This window comes from Nicotiana sylvestris, chromosome 9 (genome assembly GCF_000393655.2).
Source record: "Nicotiana sylvestris chromosome 9, ASM39365v2, whole genome shotgun sequence".
NCBI classification, from domain to species: Eukaryota; Viridiplantae; Streptophyta; class Magnoliopsida; order Solanales; family Solanaceae; genus Nicotiana; species Nicotiana sylvestris.
In genome coordinates, this window is record NC_091065.1 from 31,391,528 (window position 1) to 31,403,006 (window position 11,479).

An 11,479-nucleotide genomic window follows, 5' to 3' on the forward strand; every position below is an offset into this window, starting at 1 on the left:
ATTATTGAGAGATCCTCAGGCCATGACATGGTGTCTTCAGTCTATGAGGATGATGCCTTCGGACTATGACACCTTTGGACAGGTTGGCTATATGTCGGCGTATAAAGTGCAGAGATATGATAAAAAGTGATAGCGAGACAAAGTTTAGTCTCGTGCGAAGTTTGGGGCAGTGAGCCCGAGAGAAGAAGATAGTGACAAGAATATAGCAACATTTGTATAGGGAGGGACAATGCTTAGTCCCATGAGAAGGCAGTGCTTAGCCTTATACAAATACGGAGGCAGGTCTTAGCCTCATGAAAGATTGGAGACAGAGCTTAGTCTCATGCGAAGAGAAGGCAATGCTTAGCCTTATGCAAATATGGAGGCAGGGCTTAGCCTCATGCAATATTTGAGACAGAGCTTAGTCTCATACAAGGAGAAGGAAATGCTTAGCCTTATACAGTTATAGAGACAGGGCTTAGCCTCATGCAAGATTTGAGACAGAGCTTAGTCTCATACAAAGAGAAGGCAATGCTTAGCCTTATGCAAATGTGGAGGCAGGGCTTAGCCTCATGCAAGATTTGAGGCAATGCTTAGTATCATGCAAGGAGAAGGCAATGCTTAGCCTTATGCAAATATGAGGTAGGGCTTAGCCTCATGCAAGATTTGAGATATGGCTTAGTCTCATGCAAAGAGAAGGCAATGCTTAGCCTTATGCAAATATAGAGGCAGGGCTTAACCTCATGCAAAATTTGAGACATGGCTTAGTCTCATGCAAGGAGAAGGCAATGCTTAGCCTTATACAAATATGGAGGCAAGACTTATCCTCATGCAAGATTTGAGACAAGGCTCAGTCTCATGCAAGGAGAAGGCAATGCTTAGCCTTATGCAAATATGGAGGCAGGACTTAGCCTCATACAAGATTTGAGACATGGCTTAGTCTCATGTAAGGAGAAGGCAATGCTTATACTTATGCAAATATGGAGGCAAAGCTTAGCCTCATGCAAGATTTGAGACAGGGCTTAGTCTCATGTAAGGAGAGGCAATGCTTAGCATCATGCAAGATTTGAGATAGGGCTTAGTCTCATGCAAGGAGAAGGCAATGCTTAGCCTTATGCAAATATGGAGGCAGGACTTAGCCTCATACAAGATTGGAGACAAGGCTTAGTCTCATGCAAAGAGAAGGCAATGCTTAGCCTTATGCAAATATGGAGGCAGGGCTTAGCCTCATACAAAGAACAAATAAGAATAGAATATTTCTTAGCTGGAGATAAATTTACGTCTGGTGGCCTAATCGTTAGGACTTTGGTATGTGTATGTTTGCGAATACTTCTGTTATGTTCACCATGCCTGTATCCAAAGAAAAATTGTAAGTTTAGTAATGGGAGGTTGGTTCGTGCCTTCGTCTGCTGGCTTTGCTCCGCTTCGTTCTGGAGGCCTTGTTTGAGTTGTCCTGGGTAACAGCTGGCTGTCATGGAAATAGAGTTTTCAAAAATATGCACTTATTGATGAAAGTAGAGTTATTTTAAAAAAAATAGTAAAGTATTAAGTAATTTTAGATAAACTAATGACTGTAACACGTTTCAGGGGCATTGCAGCTTTCTTGTTTTAGAATTTTGAGGATCCTTCTCAAAATTCTACCCTAATTTGGTAAATGATCTTTTGCCGTTTGTGTGTGATGAAACTTGCTGAACCTTATCTAGAATTTTGAGAATATTTGTCCAAATTCTGCCCCAATTTCTTAACCAATTTCTGACTTTCAGGCTTATGAAGGTGTTAGCTGGACTTGCTCCAGTATTTTGAGGGTCCTCCTCAAAATTCTGCCCCAGTTTCTGGTTCTGGGGGAAAATGAAAATTTTATTATGATATGACCGAACCCACAGGGTTGCCTACGTATCCCCTCTTAAATGGGAATCAGGTCAAGCGTAGTTCAGTTACATTGGATAAGGGAATGTAAATAATCTAAATGTAGTATCTCTTGACTGTATTTGAATTAATTGGTTTCGGCCAAACTTCTTTGTCTATTTCTACAAGTATGAGTGCTCCTCCTGTTAGTACCCTGTGAACCATGTAGGGACCTTGCCAGTTGGGAGATAATTTCCCTTTGGCTTCATCTTGATGCGGGAAGATCTTCTTCAGTACCAGCTGTCCCGGCGCAAACTATCTTGGTTTGACCATTTTGTTGAAAGCTTTGGACATTCTGTTCTGATAAAGCTGACTGTGACATACTACACTCATTTTTTTCCGTCTATAAGGGCCAATTTCTCATATCGACTCCTTATCCATTTTGCATTGCTGAGTTCAGCTTCTTGTATGATTCTTAAAGAAGGGATTTCCACCTCGGTTGGGATGACAACTTTGGTACCATAAACCAGTAAATAGGGAGTTGCCCCAGTTGATGTGTGGATTGTAGTGCGGTACCCCAATAGTGCAAAGGGTAACTTCTCGTGCCATTGTTTGTGATTTTCTACCATCTTTCTTAGTATCTTCTTGTTAGCTGCTTCCACAGCTCTATTCATTTGAGGTCTGTATGCTGTAGAGTTTTTGTGCCTGATTTTGAAGGTTTCACACATGGCTTTCATCAGGTCACTGTTGAGATTGGCGGCATTATCAGTGATAATGGACTTGGGAACTCCGAATCTACAAACAATACGATCCTTGACAAAGTCTGCGACGACTTTCTTGGTTACAGCTTTATAGGATGTAGCCTCTACCCATTTTGTGAAGTATTCAATGGCCACTAAAATGAACCTATGCCAGTTTGAAGCAGTGGGCTCGATCGGACCGATGACATCCATTCCCCAGGCAGCAAAAGCCAAGGTGCACTTGTTGCGTTGAGCTCATTGGGTGGTACCCTTATCATGTCTGCATGTACCTGACATTGGTGGCATTTCTGTACGTATCAGATGCAATCCGTCTCCATGGTCATCCAAAAATATCCAGCTCTATGTATTTTCTTGGCTAGAACAAAATCATTCATATGTGGTCCCCAAGTTCCGGCATGTATTTCTTTGAGCAATTTGGAAGCCTCCTTTGCGTCAACACACCTTAACAACCCTAAATCAAGAGTTCTTCTATACAGGGTCCCTCCACATTGAAAGAAGTGATTCGATAGCCTCCGCAGGATGCGTTTCTAAGTGTGGTTTGCCTGCTCTGGATATTCTCCTCTTGCTAAATATTATTTGATGTCGTAGAACCAAGGTTTTCCATCCGTTTACTCTTTAAAATGAGCATAGTAAGCTGGTAGATTGTGGATTCTCACTGGGACGGGATCAATGAAATTCTTGTCTGGATGTTGTATCATTGATGACAAGGTGGCCCGTGCATCTACAAACTCATTTTGAATTCTGGGTACATGTTTGAATTCTACCTTTGTGAATCTTTTCATCAATTCCTGTACATGATGCAAGTATGCTAGTATTTTGGTGTTCTTCGTAGCCCATTCTCCTTGAACCTGATGTACCAGAAGATTCGAATAGCCGATTAACAACAGTTCTTGTATATTCTTATCGATGGCCAGATTGAGCCCCATGATGCAAGCCTCATATTTTGCCATGTTGTTGGTGCATGAAAACTTAAGCTTCGCGGATACATGGTAGTGTTGACCTGTTTCTAAAACAAAACCGCTCCAATGCCCTCTCTTTTGAAGTTTGCAGCTCCATAAAAAAACATCCTCCAACCGTCGTAAGCTTCAGTAATGTCCTCTCCTATGAATGATACTTCTTCATCAGGAAAATACGTTTTCAAGGGTTCATATTCCCCTCCCACAGGACTTTTAGCAAGATGGTCTGCCAATGCTTGTCTTTTGACTGCCTTCTGAGTTGCATAGATGATATCGAACTCACTTAACAGTATCTGCCACTTGGCTAACTTCCCGGTCGGCATGGGCTTCTGAAAGATGTACTTTAGAGGGTCCATCCTAGATATGAGGTACGTGGTATAGGTATAGAAGTAATGCCTCAATTTTTGAGCTGTCCAAGTCAAAGCACAACAAGTGCGTTCCAACAGTGAGTATCATGCTTCGTAAGGTGTGGACTTCTTACTAAAGTAGTATATGGCTTGTTCCTTTCTCCCTGTCTCGTTATGTTGTCCCAAAACATATCTGAAAGCTCTATCTAATACAGATAGGTAGAGTAGCAAAGGTCTCCCAGGTTCTGGAGGGACTAGGACTGGCGGTGTGGACAGGTATTCTTTGATTTTTTCAAAAGCCTTCTGTCAATCTTCGGTCCAACTCGTTTCAACATCTTTCCTTAACATCTTGAAAATGGGTTCACATATAACTGTGGACTGTAATATGAAGCGATTGATATAGTTGAGACATCCCAGGAAGCTCATCACGTCCTTCTTACTCTTTGGTGGCGGTAACTATTGAATAGCCTTAACTTTGGACAGGTGTCATGCCCCAACATCGGGAGGCGCGACCGGTGCTCAATCGAGTGAACCCAACCGAGAAAGCCTTATTACCACTTTCTGCCCAACTACATATGATTAAAGAGACCATGCTTTCGTTTATTTAGACAATAGCAAAATCGAGCATTCAACATTGCTAGTTCATTTTTATATCACAAATCTTAAACTGTAGTTAAGTTCCAAGATTTCATACAGTTATAGTTTAGAGGAAAGCAAGAGTTTATAATTACAACATAGTTCACAGACCCATCCAACGCCCGTACATAACCCACACAAACATCTACGGAGCCTCTAAGGATACAAAAGACAATGATAACAACGCCGACAACAAGGCCCCGGCTATATCTCAAAAGTGGACATCTATAACAAAAGATGTACAACATAACCCCTTGAAGGATAAAGGGGCTCACCAAAACTTTGAGAGGAGGATGATCCGCTACACGTGATCGACACTATCTACTACGCGCGATCGACACTATCCACTATGGAGTCACCTACATTCATTTAAAAATGTAGCGCCCCCGACAAAAGGGATGTTAGTACCATGGAATAGTACTAGTATGTATAACTAAACACCATCTTGTTAGAAAGAACAACCATACAAGAGTAAAAAGAAATCATAAGGACAACAAAGCTTCACATAAGCACCACGTCAATAATATGAGAGGTTCACATAGTTTTCACATAGTTTCTGAAATTTTAGATTGGGGCATCCCATATTGTTGCATCATTATCCACATTACCACCGCTTCCTTGAGCAGAGTCTGGTCGCAACCCGATAGGCTAAACCATCTTACCAAGACGTTACCCTTATTTCATTCTCACTTTCCCAGTTTCAATTATCAATACATTACCACCATATGTGTACAACATGGCGTTCGATCACGGCCCAATCGGCTAAGCCGTCTCCCCGAGACGTTACCATTTTCCGTTAATCATCTCACTTCAATCTTTGGTTTCATATGTATTAGTTCATCGGCACTTGGGGCCACAATTACCACATTCCATAACTCACGTTTCACATTGTTCCCATTTTCAACATTTACCTTGACATTTAAGATCATAGGCACATACAAAAGCAATTTAAGTTATAAGCATAGAGAGGGATTCATCTAGTTCGGCATATTAGTCCCAATGTAACCTTGACTTGACATTTAGGCATTTAGCATATAGATCATGTTCTCCACACATCCTCAATTTACAAAGAATAACACATTAAACACATGAAGAAGCACCTTCCACATCCATTTTCACAACATCAATTCATTTAACTTAACAAGTACTACATCAATTAAATTTCGAACTTACAACATTTGTACGGGCACCATAGAAGCTCAATTTCTAAGAGGAAGGGGTTTTAGCCATACATACCTCAATAGAGCTTTCCTTAAATCCTTATAATAAATTCCGGGACTCTTAGCACTTCAATCTATTTAATAAGAATTACAAATTGAACCAAGAATTAGAAACATGATTAGGATTCTAGCTCACTTGAGCATATTACCAAGTACTAAGTGTGCACAGTGATTTTAGGACCCTTTTGTGAGGGATTTTCTTCATCCTATACCACAATTGTTATCTTTTCGGTTCACGGCCTCCCCATACCCCATTATCTTTTATGCATGCAAGATTATCAACCCTTATACCCATGAACCCACTTGCTAATCACTTATTTTAATTGAAAATTTGAAATTATAGATGAGGGTGTAAGTTCTTACCTCTTAGGGTGAATACCTAGTAATTTCACTTAACAATCTTCAAGATTTGGGGCAAGGATTGAGTGGGAACTTGATGAAGATTACTCCCTCCCTCTCAAGAACTTCCTCTCTCACTCTATATGCAGTGAAATAACAGAAAAATGGTCTAATAGGATGTTTTTAATGGGATGGGGTCGGGTTTTAAAAGTTAGAAAATAAGAGTCCCGAAACGATCTGCGATCACATAATGGACATGCGGCCCGCAGAATGGACCGCAAAAATGGCCCCAAAACCCGAACACACTGTCTAGGTATGTGACCGAAATGCGGTCTGCATACCTGTCCTGCGGTCGCATTATGCACCGCAGAACTGCCCCTTACAAAAATTCCAAGGGGATTATGCGATGACTATGCGACCCGCATATTGATTATGCAATCGCATAATTGGCCGCATAGTCGACCTCAAAATTGATCATCACACTGTCTGACTCTGATACAGTCCGCATAGCTATTATGCAACCACATAATGGACCGCAGAATCACACTTCTCTAGAAAACATTATTCCTTAACTTTTTAATGCATAGATTAGTCTAAAGGGTCCGAACTCTAACACTTGGCACTACGAGCTCTTGGGTTTTGAGTAGAAATTTTCACGTGCTTTACAACATGTCCAACTCGATCCCTTGGCGGCTGACAATGAATCCCAAAAGCTTTGCTGTGGGAACCCCGAATGCACATTTTGTGGGGTTCAATTTTAAATTGTACCTCCTTAACCTGTCAAAGAACTTTCTTAAGTCTACTATGTGATCTGCGACCCTCTTGGATTTGATGATGACGTCATCAACATACACCTCTATTTCCTAATGTATCATATCCTGGAAGATAGTTATCATGGCTCCCAGTAAGTAGCCCCAACGTTCTTTAGACCAAATAGCATTATCTTGTAGCAGTATACCCCCCACGGTGTGATGAAAGTTGTTTACTCTGCATCTTCTTCATCCATCCAAATCTGGTAATAACCTGTGAAGCAATCTACAAAGGATTGGAGTCCATGCTTGGCATAATTGTCGATCAGGATGTGTATATTTGGCAGTGGAAAGTCGTCCTTGGGGCTTGCTCTGTTTAAGTCTCGATAGTCAACACATACTCTAACTTTCCCATCTTTCTTTGGAACTGGTACAATATTGGCTAGCTAGGTTGGGTACTCAACTATCCTGAGGACTTTGGCTTTGATCTGCTTAGTTACTTCCTCCTTACTTTTTAGGCTCATGTCTAGTTTGAACTTTCTGAGTTTCTGCTTTACTGGCGGACACATTGGATTGGTAGGAAACTTGTGAGCCACTATAGATGTGCTCAGACCGGTCATGTCATCATATGACCATGCAAATATATCCTCATATTCCTTTAAGAAATGAATTTACTCCTCCTTCTCTGATGGTGATAAGTGAATGCTTAAGCTTCCCCGAATATTTCATCCTCTTCTTCTGAGTCATTATCCTTATGCTGCGTTGTATCATTACATGTTATAGTCATCGGTTCATCAGGAAAAGTAATAATAATGCCAGGGACTCGGCGGGCCCAGGATGGTATGGCAGTCCAGTTCCTGAGAATAGCTCCCTTCTCCATAGTATGAACGGTGAGGCCTTCTTCCTCCTCCTCCTCAATTATCGCACTGCAATCCATATCCTCATATTCTAGGAACAAATTTCTCAGCCCAGCTAAAGTTTCTTCCTCTGCAATTCCCCATATTGTATCAGCCTGGTGAAAAGTCTGACCCAGATATGGCACTAGTTGCTCAAGAGGGTAGTAAGGACCATGCCATGAAGGCGACCAATCATCATACTCTTGCCATGTATACTAGTATCCGAGCCCGAAGGTTGTACCATGAAGTTTCAACTGTATTGGTTTTGTAATGCCCTGGAGATTCTTCCCAAGCCCTTTGCCGGGTTCATACCCAGACTATGCTAGTATGCTTTCTATTTTGTTACTCCACCATTTGTCTTTCTCAACTGCATTGACATGTTTGATGTGGTGATAAGTTTCCCCCTACTATCCTTCTTCTATTTTCAATAACGAGGATGGTTTGACTGGTGTAAATAGAATTACTTCCATCTCCATGAATGATCACCTCCTAATGGTTCCATTCGAACTTCACGGCCTGGTGTAGTGTGGAAGCCACAACCCCATTGACATGTATCCAAGGTCGATTCAACAGAAGATTGTATGTAGCTGATATGTCAAGCACTTGGAATTCAACATCGAACCAAGTTGGCCCCATCTACAGACAAAGATTAATATCCCCAATTGTGGCCCTTTGAGACCCATCAAAGGCTTTCACGTTCATACTTCCTGCCTGTATCTCATGAAAACCTTTGCCCAATCTTTTTAGAGTAGTGAATGGACAAATGTTGAGGCTTGAACCTCCATCTATCAGGACCCTGACAATGAATTTATCTTCAAACTACACCGTGATATGCAATGCCCGGTTGTGACTTAAACCTTCGGGCGGTAATTCATCCTCGTGGAAGGTAATCTTATGACTTTCCAGCACCTGCCCTACCATGTTGGCCATTTCTCCGCAGGTGATGTTGTTGGGCACATAAGCTTCATTCAACACCTTCATCAAAGCATTCTTGTGCGCCTCCGAATTTTGCAATAATGATAAGATGGATATCTAGGCGGGGGTTTTGTTCAAATGATCGACAACGGAGTATTCCCTTGCCTGTACTTTCCTCTAAAGGTTAGCTGGTCCAGTTTCAATGACAAGTTGCTTAGTAGCAGCCTCATTGCTCGATCCTCCCAAGTGTTCGGGTGTATATATCCTTCCCGTTCTGGTCATTCCCTGTGCGGCACCGAATTCTTCCATCTTTGATTTTCCTTTTCACCTAGCTTCGGCGACGTAATCCCAAGGTATGGACTTGGAATTGAAAGGAGGTGTGGTTGATACTGTCACTGTGAAAGGTGTGGCCACTTCTACCTCAAATGTCAACACACATGTCAAATTGAATAGCAGTAAGCATAGAGTCTAGTGAACATGCTAATAATCATGAAGCACAAGATCTAATGAGATAAGTAGACATGCTGATAACATGGCACATAGTTGAATTAAATAGCAGTAGACATGCTGAATAAGGAAAACATACAGGTTTAGAAGAAAGGCATGCTAATTATAAGAAAATCACATAGGTTTAATTGAATGGCAATAATGAGAGCATCTGTTAAGGAAGCAGAAACAGAAGGTAATGTAGGAAAGATTTAACAGCCTAGCCTTGGCTTTCAGCCGGCTAGACAAACAATGAACACAAGTAGCAGAGAGAGATGAGAGAAAGTTTATCTGTGTGTGTGTGTGTTTGAACTATTGTTCGTGTTTAAGAATCAGAATGAGAGTGTATATAGCACTTAGGGAGATGAATCAAATAAGGTAAAAATGATTTGGAGTTCATAAATAAAGTAGGTAAATATAATCATTCAGTTAATTGGGGCTAATCCCCATTAATTCACACAAATAGATCCGGGAAGGTCATATCAGTACAAAGGGAATCCATTACCAGCCCTGATTGTGGCTTAAATAAGGTAACAAATCATAAATTGATTATAAATTAACTAATCAGCTAGAATAAAGCAAGTAACAGTAATTGCAGGCCACAAATAAGGAAAGTAAGTAAAAAACCCAAAGAATACTGATTTTAACGGGAAAAATTGGTTCAAATCCCTAATAGAAATCAATTAAGTAATAAAAGAAACCAAAGATATTGGTTTTAACAGAAAATTATTCAGAACGTAAAATAGAATCAGTCAATACAACTAGTTCACAGAAGTAAACACAATAACAGGAAAAAAGTGAAGAAATTAGTGTCACAAACAGTAACATCTATGGTTTAAGCATATACATGAAAATTAATCAGACATGTAAAGAAACCATTAGTTTAAACATTTGAAAGTAAAAAGATATTTTGAATAAAACCTGGGACGAACCCTAAATTTCAGAAAATAACGGAATCGAAATAACATTAGCAAAACAAAAGATTTTTGAGGAAAAAGTACCAAATAGAACTCATAACACTTCAAATCTACGAGGATCTGAACAGACCCACTGGCCAAGGAAATAGGATTTTCAAAAATAGTAAAGATGAAGAAAACTCGGTCAGAAACCAAAGATTCGAACTAAAAATAGGAGGGGATCAGTACTCACGAACAAGAATGGCCCTAGACAGGCTAGTAAACAAGTTCCAGGCAAGAACAGGTTGGATCTCCATGAGATTTTCTCAAGGATCCATGTAATCAAACAACCAGGAGGCATAGCAAGCTGGTAATGATCGGAAAATGCACGAAAACTCCATAGATAGGAGCTTCTCGCTGATGACAGCGATTAGGGTTAGGAGTAAGTTGATAGTGAGTTGGAGAGGTTAGGGAACGAAGGGCGGCGGAGTGTAGCAAAATGAATTAGATTGGGGGGGGGGGTCGTTTGGGTTAAAAATGGTAAGAAGGAATATGGGCTGTTGTTCTTAGAGATCAACGGCCAGGATGAGAAGGGATCTAGGTCGGGTAGGATTTTAATTAGGTTAGGGTCGTTTTGAATTGGGATTGGGTTAGTTAAATTGGATTGTTGGGGGGGGGGGGTCCAATTTTGGGTGTAAATTAGGGCCTATTTATTAAATACCCATTTTACTAAATAAAATAATTTTACAAATAGCTAATTAAATGATAAAAAATGATTTTCAAGCATGAAGGTGATTTAAAATAATTATTCAATATTATAAAAATATAAAAAGTTATTTTCTGTATAGATAATGTAGTTATGCATATGTAGGGGCTATTTTTGCAAAATATGCAGTTATAGTCTTAAAAATGCAAATGTAATTATAAAAATACAATTAAAATATTTGAACTCTCATATGAACATAAATTATGAATTTAGATGATTAAATCATCATAAAATAATATGAGGGATAGCTTTGACCATTTATGTAATTAGAAAAATGCAGAAATGGATGGATTTAGGGCCTTGAAAAATTGTAGAAAAAATTGTAAAATACTTGTGCATTTTTGTAAATGCATGTACAATATTTTGAAAGTGTTTATTCATATTTAAAATATATGAGGAAAAAATTGGGTATCAACACAGGTGATCATCTTAAGCATTTGCAAGAAACTTTCAACATCCTAAGGAAGCATAACATGAAACTTAGCCTTGAGAAGAGCACGCCCGGGAGTAGCTCCGACAAGTTCTTAGGATTTCTGGTATCACAAATAGGGATTGAGGTAAACCCCGATAAGATCAAAGCTATCGAAGACATCCTGGACCTGCTATCAAGTGTGAAAGAAATTCAAAGGCTCACAGGGAGATTGACCGCTTTGAGCAGGTTTATTTCCCGATCATTAGAGAAATACCA